This window comes from Parasteatoda tepidariorum, chromosome 4 (genome assembly GCF_043381705.1).
Source record: "Parasteatoda tepidariorum isolate YZ-2023 chromosome 4, CAS_Ptep_4.0, whole genome shotgun sequence".
In the NCBI taxonomy this organism is placed as follows: Eukaryota; Metazoa; Arthropoda; class Arachnida; order Araneae; family Theridiidae; genus Parasteatoda; species Parasteatoda tepidariorum.
Window position 1 is genome coordinate 80,511,642 of NC_092207.1, and position 12,902 is coordinate 80,524,543.

The following is a 12,902-nucleotide window of genomic DNA, read 5'->3' on the forward strand; positions in this document are numbered from 1 at the left end:
TATAAAAAATCGTATTAATTAATAATATTTTTGATTTTGCGCTATGAAATTTTAAAAAAATATTTGTGTTTTTATACTTTTATTTCTTAAGAACTTATAAATTAATCTCGTAGAAATTTTAATTTTGATTTTTAAAATTACTTTGCTAAAGTAGTGTCAATATTTATATTATTTTCAATTCAAAACATTTCCTATCATAATTAAATTAAATAACAAAAAATTACAAAAAATAATAAATTTTTCATGGAATGGTGCGTAAAAACATGATTATTTATTCAGAATTTATTTAAATTGTTTCATTTCTTATTTTCTTCACTCTAAATATCTATATATTATAATACATTATATCCAATATATATAAAAATATTGTATGTCATCATATCTATTTAAATGTAATATTCAATTTTCGAAAAGTTTAAAGAAAATACTAAGATTATCAACACAAATGATGTAGATAAATACTAGATCTGCATTATTATTTATTAATTATTAGAAACTTATACAGTTAAATGCAGGCGCTCATTTGAGATAGGTAAATTAGTAAATACGCTGTAAAGAAGGAAATGTTTATTGAGAAATCTAATGCATTAAACTGCGTCAACTAAAATAATATTATTTTTTGTACTGTAAAACAACTTGTCTACAAAGCGTTCACCCTTATACCATTCATACCGTTCACATACGGATGAGATTGAAGCATAAAAGTCACAATTACAAAGGACAAAACAGTAATTAACTTCATAACAATAATTACATCCAAACCTAGAAACTCAGCACTGTGAGGTTCCAGCTCATTTATCATACAAGCATATAGTTTACTTAAATAAATCGTATGAATCTTATTACTTAAAAATTAATAATTATGTTTTTTACAGTATTTTAAGGTTATACAAAAATATCAAAGCAAAAAATATACACAATTAAATCGTAAATATTTATTTATTTATAAATGAATATTATTTTTTCATACTACCAAAGAATTATGCATTTTATATTAAAAGAAAACATTCAAAATGTTAATGTGTTTTTAAAATAGTATTTAAAAGTCAAATATATATATATATATATTAAGTCAGATATATATTTTTTAATTATATTAAGTATAATTGCACCGTATTGAGTTACTCAAAGTTATTTTAAATAATTAAGACTGTTTCTAAAAAACTTATGAACTAATTCTTCAAACAATAATATTCAATTTATTTTATTATATTCAATTTATTTTATTAATGGTCAATTTATTTATTTTAAAGTGTTTATATGTAAAAGGAAACGTCTTCCTCTTAAAGTATTTTTAGGTGATATAAAATGAAAAATTACCAGTTTGTGGACTATAAGAAAAGCCACAGCTTAGAATAAATTTTGCTCAATAAGAATATTCGTTCAGATTAAATGCAAAACATTTTAAATCTTGTCACTGATGTTAAGGTTCAAAAAAATAACGATTGCTTAAGATTTTAAATGTGTACAACAAACAAAACATTTCTTAACCTCGCAACAGGAAAAATAAGCTTTTTTTTTTTTTTTTAGTCTTCAAATAAATTTAGCATTTGAAAAGGCTTCGCACTGTTCTTTTTAGCTTTTCCGGATGTTTCATCAACAGCTTTTCCGATTGGTCAACCTACATGTGACGTAAGCAAAAGAACATTTCAACCCATCAACGGTTTAAGGGGCGCCTAACTTGATACTTCTTTTAATTTCTTTAAACAATAAATTTTACCGACAAGAACCCATTTTCTAGAGTGGGTGACGATTTTACATAATGTTTTTTTTCTCAGAGGATTATTTCTTATGGGTCAAAAGAATTCTGAAATGCTAAACTGAAGTGCATTAATATAATTGGTTCAGGAATGACAACTGTTCTGAACTCTGTTCCTTTTAAGATTTGTGTGTTTGAAGAAGTAACAGGTGACTAAATCGCTGCGTTAATTTTTGACTAAACAGGTAAGATTTTGCATCTTGCTTTAGGTTCAAAAATTTTTTTAATATGAGTGATTCTTTACAAAGTGTGGTATTCAAAATGAGTAAAATATTATTTATGAATATATTTTTAATACTAATTACCAATGCAATTATTTCGCACACTAAATCACAAAAGAAGCTATAGTAAACATTTCACGCATATTTGAAGAAATAATTATTGTACTGTTAATTAAAGCAAGTTAAAATGTCACATCTGTTAATCATCTTTTTAATATTTAAAACATGATTGATGAAATACTTTTTTAATACCAATATTTAATAGAGTTAATCTACACACTTTTGACTATCATATAATATACTTTATCACCTACTCCACACATAATTGATGAAATAATTAATTTTTATGTTAGCTCACAATTTTTGCATTTTTTGTTACCTATAAATTATTTCAAAATAAAATTAACAATGTAAANGATGAAATACTTTTTTAATACCAATATTTAATACAGTTAATCTACACACTTTTGACTATCATATAATATACTTTATCACCTACTCCTCACATAATTGATGAAATAATTAATTTTTATGTTAGCTCACAATTTTTGCATTTTTTTGTTACCTATAAATTCTTTCAAAATAAAATTAACAATGCAAAAATATTGTGCAATTTATTATTTAAATTATTAGCTCAAAAGTATTATTTTTGCTTTACTTTTAATGAAACAGTACTACAAAATATCTTACAAAAATTACATTATTAGCTTAATTTTTAAATAATTCATTATCTTATCATATTAAGAACAAGTATTTTTAAATTTAAGTGTTGCATAAATTATAAATATAGTTTCACTTTTTAATGCTTTTATGATACCTCTCGCTCCCGTCAAAATGACAAGGTGAAATTTCGCCCTCTATTTCTCGTGTCTGTGATATTTCGGGGAAGGGGTGTTTAAAAGGAACGCGTCAAAAAGATGAAAGCAATCTATTTCTCATACACAGAATGATGTTTATTTTTTAAATATATACAATAGACTGCAGTATCAGACTATTTGTACTGTGCTTTTCTTTTAAAAAAAACCATAGACATCAGCACTCATTAAGCATGTAAGCTAAACCCTTGTTTGACCCCTTAATGTTAATTTTACTTTTTGCATATTTCACCATGTCTCGAATATTCTCAGGAACTATTCGACCAATGTTGTATTTTGCCATTTAAAATTACATTTAAATAGCAAAAAAAGCTTTTATTTTCACTTAAAAAATTGAAATCTATGTAAATTATAGTTAAAGCAGCTCGAACAGTGGCAGGAAAATGCATAGGAAATTAGATGCTATTTTTGAAGAACATGGGTAACAAATTTATGTAATTAAAAAAATGAATTTACTTATTGTGCATTATATGCTATGCAATCAAACAATGTTAATTCAGTTGTATATTTTTAAAAAATAAATTTTATTTTTCCTTCTTATAACTTCTTATGTAACTTCTCATAACTTCTTATTCACGCTCTAAACACATTTGCACACTTGTTTATTCACACTTGCAATACATACTTTCAATAAAAGTTTGCACACTTGCAATGAAATGATTTCATTTAAGATTATCTTCCACAATATAATTAACTTCAAGATCAACAGTGCTGTAGTTAGGCGCTGACCATGAGGTTCTCCAGCCAATGTTGGAGCAAGACGCAGATTCTGCGGGTGGATAATTAATACTAATCAGTCGAGTTTTCATGTCGGGAAATGGAAGGATGTCTCTGGTGGGGACATAAGATGGCCTCATTCCTTTATTTATCCTTTCTTCCCTATTATCGTTGTAAATATCATATGTTTGTTATAGTTATTTTAATTTTCATAATTTGTTTAGTTCAATATATAATTGTTTAGTTAGATGCTTTCAATGGTTGATTTCACCTAATTACCACACCGATAAAATTATAGTAATTATTCATAACGAGTATACAATTAATTGAATAGGTCCCTCACTCCTCTGTTCTTGAATTATCAACCAGCACAGTTAAAACGCTTAAGGCAAACACATGCATACCTGTCAACTTTTAATCCCTTCATTTATGATTTTTCCCAGTGGTATTAAAATGGAATTAAAATTTTCAATTTTAAACAAAAAATACGTTGGATTTGAAAAAGCTTAACTTGAAGATCATGATAGTAACACATACTAATATATATGCTTAAATTTTTCAAGAATAGTGGTGGTCAAAATGATTTAAAAATTAAGCTCTTAAAGGAAAAAAAAATGGTATATATTTACTACTTCTATAAATATAAAAAAATTTTACGCCAAATGCGTAAGAGTTGGCAGGTATGCACATGTATTATTTTTCTATGCATATGCATATATACACCGATGAGCCATTACATTATGCCCACCCTGCTAATAACATGTAGGCTCACCTTTAGCCTTCAAAACTGCTAGCACCCGTCGTGGCATTGATTCCACAGGGTGCTGATAGGTAGTCTGAGGTATCTGGTACCAAACGCTCACCAACTGGTCCTGCAATTCCCTCTCATTGCGAGTGGGTAGCGTGGCAGCACGAATTTGGTTTTCCAAGTAGGACCACAAATGCTCTATTGGATCAAGGTCAGGTGAATTTAAGGGCAAAGACATGACTTGAAAGTCACTGGAATGTTCCTCAACTGTTCGACCCTTATGACATGGTGCATCATCCGGGTGGTCATAATGTAATGGCTCTACGGTGTATATATATATATANTAAATTATGAAATTTTGATATAAATCATGAACTTGTTTTTAAAAAAGCATTCAAGTAAGATTTTTTATATCCTTTCTATTCATTGGCATCAGGAGCAAGCAGCTGAAATTTTTAACTTGGTTTTTTGAAGCTCTTTAGTCAATAAAGTTTAAATGCCCTACATTTGAAGCAAATGTAGTCAGTTTAAATGCCCTACATTTGAAGCAAAGTTAAATTTTTAAATCATATATATATATATATATATATTTACCGGCACAGTTAAAATGCTCAAATCAAGTTCGTGTATTATTTTTTTATAAAAATTTTTTTAAATACTTTTTGTTGCAAATATGCTCAATTACTATTATTTTTTCATTGCACGAACGTTAATATTGCAATTTTGTAGCGCTGAATACAAAAAAACATTTTTGAATTCTACGCAGTCACTAACGAGATAAAAAATGAAATAATTGTTTGTAGAAACGCTATATAATCTAATAAGATGAATTTATATATTTTATTTATATATTTGCATTTTTTAAACATTGCATTTCAAATTGGAAAAACAAAATTTTCTTTCGAAATTCTCAAAAGCATTTGATGTCTTGTTTCTTGTTCTAATTCGCAGTGCTAAAAAAAAAATCAAGTTCAGGTTATTATTTAAGAGCAAAAACATTTTCAATTGCCTTTTTCTCAGACTTTTAAACAGCCTTCTTCCATATTGGATCACTGAACGAATTATACAGTCAAATTTTAACTATATTTACTAACACAAACAAACGAGTCAAGCTGACACAGAATTTTATGCAGATTGATTTAGAACTTTTCTTTTGGACACAAACTTACGCATATAATTTTCCCCCTTTCCCTGTATGAATGTTTCTTTACAAGAACTATAACCTTTTATACTTTTCAAAGGCGACTGACTATTTTCCATTTCACGAATTTCTTAAATAAAAAATAAAAGAAATTTGTACTCATACTTTCAAAAAGTCATTGCATTAAAGGTCACTCGTTGTCACATTATTTTAGCAAGGTAATAAAAGTAAACGCTGTCAAAAAGCCTTCTGTTAAAAGTTCCAAAAATACTATAACGACTGTTTTTATCCTTACACTATAAAAAAAAAAATCCGGATCAAATTTGCTGTGAAAAGCACCTACACTCTGACATCCCGTAATTTTTACAGTAATATTTATCGTAAAATCACTGAATTACCGTAGTTAACTATAGTAATACTCTTTTGAATTTATGTTTCAAAAAGTAAAGAGAAATATGCAAATGCTTTTATGCCTTAGTTCGTTCTCAAATTTAATTGCTTGTTTGCTTGCTTTCGTATGCCTGTTTAGGCAGAGGAGTGCGATTGTTCTTGTTTTCCAGTGGCGCCATCTATGGCAAAGAATTCAACTTCTGCCACACCATACGTCACACCCGTTTATAGGGCGGACCCATTCATACATCCATTCATTCATCCACACATCGTAATTTTGATCTGAATCAGAGAACGATCGATCTCCAATCCCGTACCCCCAGAGGTATTCATTTGTTATGTGAACATTGAGGACTTTGCGACTCGACAGATTCAACGTGCATCAGTCACCATTTACTACACGGGGAGTTTTCGGCCTGCGGGGTTCGATCCCACGAACTCTCGGACATGAGCCCAGCTCCCTACCGACCAGACTATCCCGGCCTCAAATTCAAGTAGACTATATAAATTAAAGGGCGAACCTTATTCTCTCTGAGTTCGTCATCTACCTTCGCATTTCATTACAGATTGCCTTTCTCACTGGTTTATGTATTTTTCATCTATCATTTTCATACGAAATATTCATTTTTCATACGAAATATTCATATTAATTTTTATACGAAAGGTGAAATTTTTTAAAAAATGCAAAGTCATTCAATTTATAGGCTTTGCGAGTAGATCGATATAAATTTCAATGAAACTTGGAAATTATATTTCAAACAAATTATTTACAAAATTCTTTTTTTCCCCTTCATATTTTTGAATTTCAGTGCTTGGAGACACAACTGTTTTGAATCCTGCGTCCTAATCTAAACTCATGAAAGAAATAAAGAAGAAAGCAGAGGAAACTAAGCAAACTTAAAAAAGAAACATAGTCAATTAAAACGGCGCATCCTCCCCATTAATTTTATAGCATCATTTATTTTAAAATACAACTATCATTGAAGTTGAGTGAATTGATAATTAAATTAAAAATATTCTAATCTAACTTTCAATATATACAATCTAATCTAACTTTCATTTTATGCCTAACTGGTTGAGATTATACACTGACAAGAAACGGATTTTCATTCAGAAATTTGTATACGTGTAAGTTTTCATACTTCTGATAGTAGATTCATTTGATATTTGAATGAATCGTTTAAATTACTTAATGAGAGGTCGAAATATTAGTGAAATAATAAATGACAGAATTAGTAAGGTAATAAATTCATGTGCAATGAATGAATAAATTATTGAATCCATGAACTATCGAATTGATGAATCAGGAGATCAAAGCATGAATTAAATAATAAGCAAATGAATGAACAAAAAAAAAATCAATTTATTAGTGACTGACCAAATAGATGAATGAAAGAATAAGTCGGTCAACTTATGACCAATGAATAAATGTTTTTAGGAATCAGGAAATGGAATCAGGAAGTCGACAAATTTTCAAATCGGTAAATGTACAACATTAATAAAATAGCAAAAAAATAAAACTGATTCTTCTACTTGCTTATTCACTTAGTCATTAATTCCCAGCCTCATTAATTCTTTAACCCGTCTTTAATTCTTTAACTTCGGCGAGATATTGATTCACTGACTCACTGTTTTGCTCTGATTAGCAGATTCATTGATTCTCATAATATTGTATTTGTCATATCACTAATGCGTTGATTTAATAATTCGCTTATTTTCTTATACAATTAATCGATGATTTCTTTTCCTTGATTATTCCAATTAGAGATTTTTAACACGTCAATTCACTGATCCTTTGTTTATATCCCTCATTGTTTTGTCGCTCATTTGTTGATTTTTTATTCGCTGATTCAATAATTTTCTGATTTATTAATTCACTGATTTAATTTCTCATTGATTTATTGAGTTGCTGATTCATTCGCTTAATCCATTGATTCGTTGAGTTATTATTGACTTATTGGCATTCTTATTCGTTCATTCTCTGAGTCCGTCATTTTCTCATCCATCGATTCACTGATTCATTGATTATCAGATTAATTACTTTTCCCATTAGTTTTCTCATATCATTCTCAGATTTTTTTTGTTTTCATTGGCTTTTTTGGTCGTCTTAACTTATTCGTTTTTCCTAATAACTTAACATCAATTTTGTGAAACAAATTTCCAAACTGTTGCACAAAATTCTGTTTTATTAAATAAAATTGCTTTGCACAATTATACTAACAAAAGGTTGCGTCACGAATTACTCTGCATATCCTACAATATATAGATATTTGGTCATAACTTGTAATACAATTATGGGTTGCTTTAAAAAAAAAATTGAAAAACTATAAACATATATAAATTTAAAACAATTTAAATACTTGAGGAAATAAAGGGATAATTTCAAAATAATAAGCAAAAAATTTCTTACAAAAAAAAAAAAAAAANAAAAAAAAAAATAACGCCTGTTTTTATCCGTTCCGTCACAGCCAAACCGCGATGACTTTAATAATTTTTTTCCGTCCAATTCACACCGCTTTATATAATATTTTTTCTCTCGTTTGATTCATATCGATGACTTTAATATTTTTTTCCGTCCTATTCACACCGCGATGACTTTAATATTTCTTTCCGCCCTTTCTATTCGCCGCGTCTTTTTCACAACGCCTCTAAACTGCTTGGATTTGAATGTGTGTGTTTGCCTCATAAGTAAGATGATCTTCGAAGAAATGAAAGAGGTTCAACCGATTCTATAACGTAACAAGCTCTGTTTATGCGTGTTAAAGAAAGGGTAAAACCTGTTCGCACGCTTTAGAACCGCTTTTAGTTTATATACAGAGCAATGATGAGGCAGCATTGTGATGAAAATATTTACGCTTCCCACTGGCGGTTCAGCAAATGGAACGAAACTGAAAGAATATTTTACTTCTACACACTATTTCCCTATCTAATAGCATAGAAAGGACCGAGATAGCCTGGTTGGTAGGGCACTGGACCCATGTCCGAGAGTTCGTGGGTTCGAGCCCCGCCGGCCGAAGACTCCCCGTGTAGTAAAGTGACTGATGCACGTTGAATCTGTCGAGTCGCAAAAGTCCTCCATGTTCCCATAACAAATCAATACCTCTGGGGGTATTGGATTGGAGATCGATCATTCTCTGATTCAGGTCAAAATTATGATCTGTGGATGAATGAATGGATGTATGAATGGGTCCGCCCTATAAACGGATGTGACGTATGGTGAGGCAGAAGTCGAATTCTTGGCCATAGATGGCGCCACTGGAAAACAAGAACAATCGCACCCCCTCTGCTTAAACAGGCATACGTCAACAACAACAACAATAGCATAGAAAGACTGGCTTTGCTACGCAGAAAAAACTGCAGGCTAATATACAACTTTTTACGCAGAGAACCGTCAGTGGGTTAAGTTCAGCTAGTAGTTGACTTATCTACGTCACTGAATAAAAAATTTGAATAATTGTCCATCATATGTATCATAAACTATTTTTTTTTGTGGGGGGGCATATAACTTAGAAATCAATCAAGTGACCTCAAAATAAAAGTAAAAAACATATTCGAATTCTGTGCTTTATTTAAAAATAAAATTTAATTTTATGCTACACCTGACACCTATTTCTTGATAGTTTATTCTCTGTTGTCGCACAAGCTAGTTACTGAATATTTTTTTACTCTATTTCAGCATAATTCTGTGAGCAAGTTTAATTCACCCACCAGAAATGCTGCTTTTTGTTTGTATCTCCACGATTATTTGCAGTTCACTGATATTTACAATAGCCGACTGCTGGTCAATGGGAAATATGGAAATGGAAAAATCCACCCCTATGCTGTATCAACGATCGGTATTCCTACCCAGTCAGTTGCTTCCAGCCATCAGAAGATCCAAAAAGCTCAATCAGGATGCCGAAGACGCTGTCGATAAACTAGCTACGCTGGATTATCCAAAGCGAGGAGTATCCCTTCTAACAAACAGAGATAGCTTCCTTTCAGATAAAAATTATGGATCAAGGAACAGGAAATTCCGTAATATGATCCAAAGTGGACGCCCACGAGGCCATCCTTTAAGGTGGGGTTAATAAATAAAAGCAATACAATAGCTGATTAAAATGTATGCAATATTCATAATTTTGGAATGCAAATGTAAATTTATATTTTAGCGTTTGAAACACTCTGTTAGATTATTACTATAGAAAAAGTTTCTTGAAATTGTTTGTTGATTTTTTTAAAAATCTGATTGTCAATTTTCTTACATTTTCTGCATTTGAATAATAAATGATAAAGTTGTGAATTTTTTCTTTCAAAATATTCATTATTTTTAATACACTATCTAGCCAAATGTATCCATCCCATCTATAGCATCATCATGTAGGGGTGTTTTTTGTGGTTTGCCCTAAATCCCTTAGTTCTAGGGGAAGGAAACTATGAATTCAGAAATGTGTGAGGGCATTCTAGACAGTGCTGCTCATCCAATTCTGTAGAAATATTTTGGGAAGGGCCCATTGCACTTCCTGGTGAATAACCGTTCCATCACGCATCTTTCCATTCAAGCAGCCATGGTTTGACGAAATGAGTGCTTAAAAAATAGGAGTTCTAAAACTTACTCAGAGCGTCAATCTTAAATACCATTTTGGACTTTTGAGACAAATAAGAACGCAAATTACCCAGCCAAATCAACCATTCTCAATGTCAGTGCTCACTTCAGTTGTGATAGAAAAGTGGAATTCAATTCTTATGGTCATTTATCAGAAACTAGAGTAAATACAGGTTGCCATCGATGTAAAAGGGGGACCAACTCCATATAAACACTTTGTTGAGTAGCAATTTTATTCAGAAACGTGCTCATGTCACAGGCTATTATAGTGCATTTAAACATGTAAGTTAAGTAGAATATTCTATATCGCCCTAGGTTTCATGAATTGAAATAGATGATTCAAGGTGCAACGACGAGTTAACTCAGTAACGTTTGGGCATGGTAAGACGAGTTGTTTCGTCACCGGTCAACTGTGTGTTAATATATACCTCATTCAGGACTCTCCGAAGTCGTACCATTGACTGCCCGAACATTTTGGTTGACAGTTTATACAGCTGGTTTTAAATTTATACAATAATTAACTATCAGTTAGAGGGGTAGAACTAATATAATTGTGGGAAAAACACTTGTTTTTCAAAGAAAATATCTTGAGCAGACAAAAAATTAAACATGTAATAATAATTCTGTAGTGTTGCATACATTGTGAATTCTTTTTTTTAAAATTAATTCTGTGAATCTAAAACTGTGTGTTATTAATGATGTAGTATAGGAGAAGTTACTATCGTTCGATTCGATAACTTCGTGAATTTTCTCCCGATATTTACAAAGCCTTTACAGTATGCAAAATATTAATGTATTTTTAATTTACGTGGAATATTTTTTTTCAATTGTTTAAAAAACAAAAATACATTAAAATAAATCATGGTTCAATCTCGCAGTTAAACTTTGTATGTAATTAAAAATGATTTTTTTATTGTGCAATCAAAAATGATTTTTTTATTGTGCAATCAAAAACTTTGTATGTAATCAAAAATGATTTTTGATTTGTGCAATCAAAAATAATTCTGTCTAAAGCGAAAACTAAAATTGTAAAATTGTGCAGTTAAATTGTGAAAATAAAAAAGTCTAGGATGACGCTTTAAAGAATGTCGCAACTGGAAATAATGCAGTTTTAACTAAGTTCAGCTTAAAATTGTAAGTAGAAAAGAAAAACTCTGTGAACCACAAATTAATAATTTAGTTTTAAATATATNTAGCATATTAAACATCTACATTAAGAAACGCGTCCTAGTTCCCTTAGTAACAAAAGATTAAGAAATATCATATTAAGGAAATTAAGTGTTGTTGTTGTTTGTAGGCCATTAAGGCAAAGGCAAGTGATTGTTCTTGCTTTCCAGTGGCGCATCTATGGCCGAGAATTCGACTTTTGCCACACCCATACGTCACGCACGTTTATAGGGCTGACACATTCTCCAATCTAATCAATCATCCACAGATTGTAATTTTGACCTGAACCAAAGAACGATCGATCTCCCATTCAGTACCCCCAGAGGTCTAATAAAAAAAATGAACTTGATTGATATTTTAATATTCTGAAAAGCGTCGTTTTTGCTATGGTGATGTCGTTTCGTGAGAAAAAAGTACGATGTTTTGTAGCAGATAGCTTCAACCATTGTTTACATTATAGGGCATTACCATCATACAGAAGCAACATTTAGCGACAGATGTATGTAATATGTGATAGTTAAGTTACTAATCTAGTTCAGCCCTGATCATACAGATCAAATTTGTATTTCAAATACCAACCTAACTCAAACAATATTCCTTTTGTGACAGTTTATTCTAGTATCAGGGACCGATCAAGACAAATTCAGGCCCAAAGCCCACACAATTTTCCGGGCCCCTAACAAGATATTTCGAAATTAAATTTCTGATTGTTCTAACAATAAAAAGAATCTATTGAACTGTATGATTCAAGAGAAACATTCTAGAAAATTTTGAAAGCAGACAATTGAAGATTATTTTTATGAAATAAAGTTTACGCATCTAAATATTTAAGCAAAATATAAAACAACACAACAATGTTGTATGAAAATAAAAATTTTAAAGATTGTAGCCTTCCATATGCAGCTTTACATATTTGTTAAGAATAAGCTTTTAGCTCTTGTTGACACTAATCATTTGTAAGAGACTTTGAGAATCTGCATTCTCGTTGCATTTACTTAAGCCGTTGGAGTAAAAATTGCAACAATTAAAATTCAACAGTACTTTCGAGTTTGATTAGTGCAATGTTTACACAAGTTTGGTTTATCACAATAAAGAAATTTGAAATAAAAAATGCCTTTTTTTGAGATAAACTGTTTGAGTAATATTGTGGACCAAAAGTAATATTATAGTTACTAAATTTTGAGGTCCTCCAGAAAGTGTGGGCCCTAGGCCCGTGCCTATTGGGCCTAGGAGATCCTACTGTAGGGAGCAGTATGTGTAGAGGTTGAACTTCCAGGACTCGCCTGCATTGATTTCCAT

At 30.5% G+C, this 12,902-nt stretch overlaps 1 long non-coding RNA gene across 1 annotated transcript; it reads left to right on the plus strand.

The window, feature by feature from the left end:
* The first annotated feature begins 1,678 nt into the window (after positions 1-1,678).
* On the plus strand, positions 1,679-10,133 carry LOC139425509 (uncharacterized). Its single transcript, XR_011636707.1, has 2 exons — positions 1,679-1,944; positions 9,528-10,133. It is a non-coding gene; the product is annotated as an uncharacterized lncRNA (long non-coding RNA).
* The last annotated feature ends 2,769 nt before the right edge of the window (positions 10,134-12,902 follow it).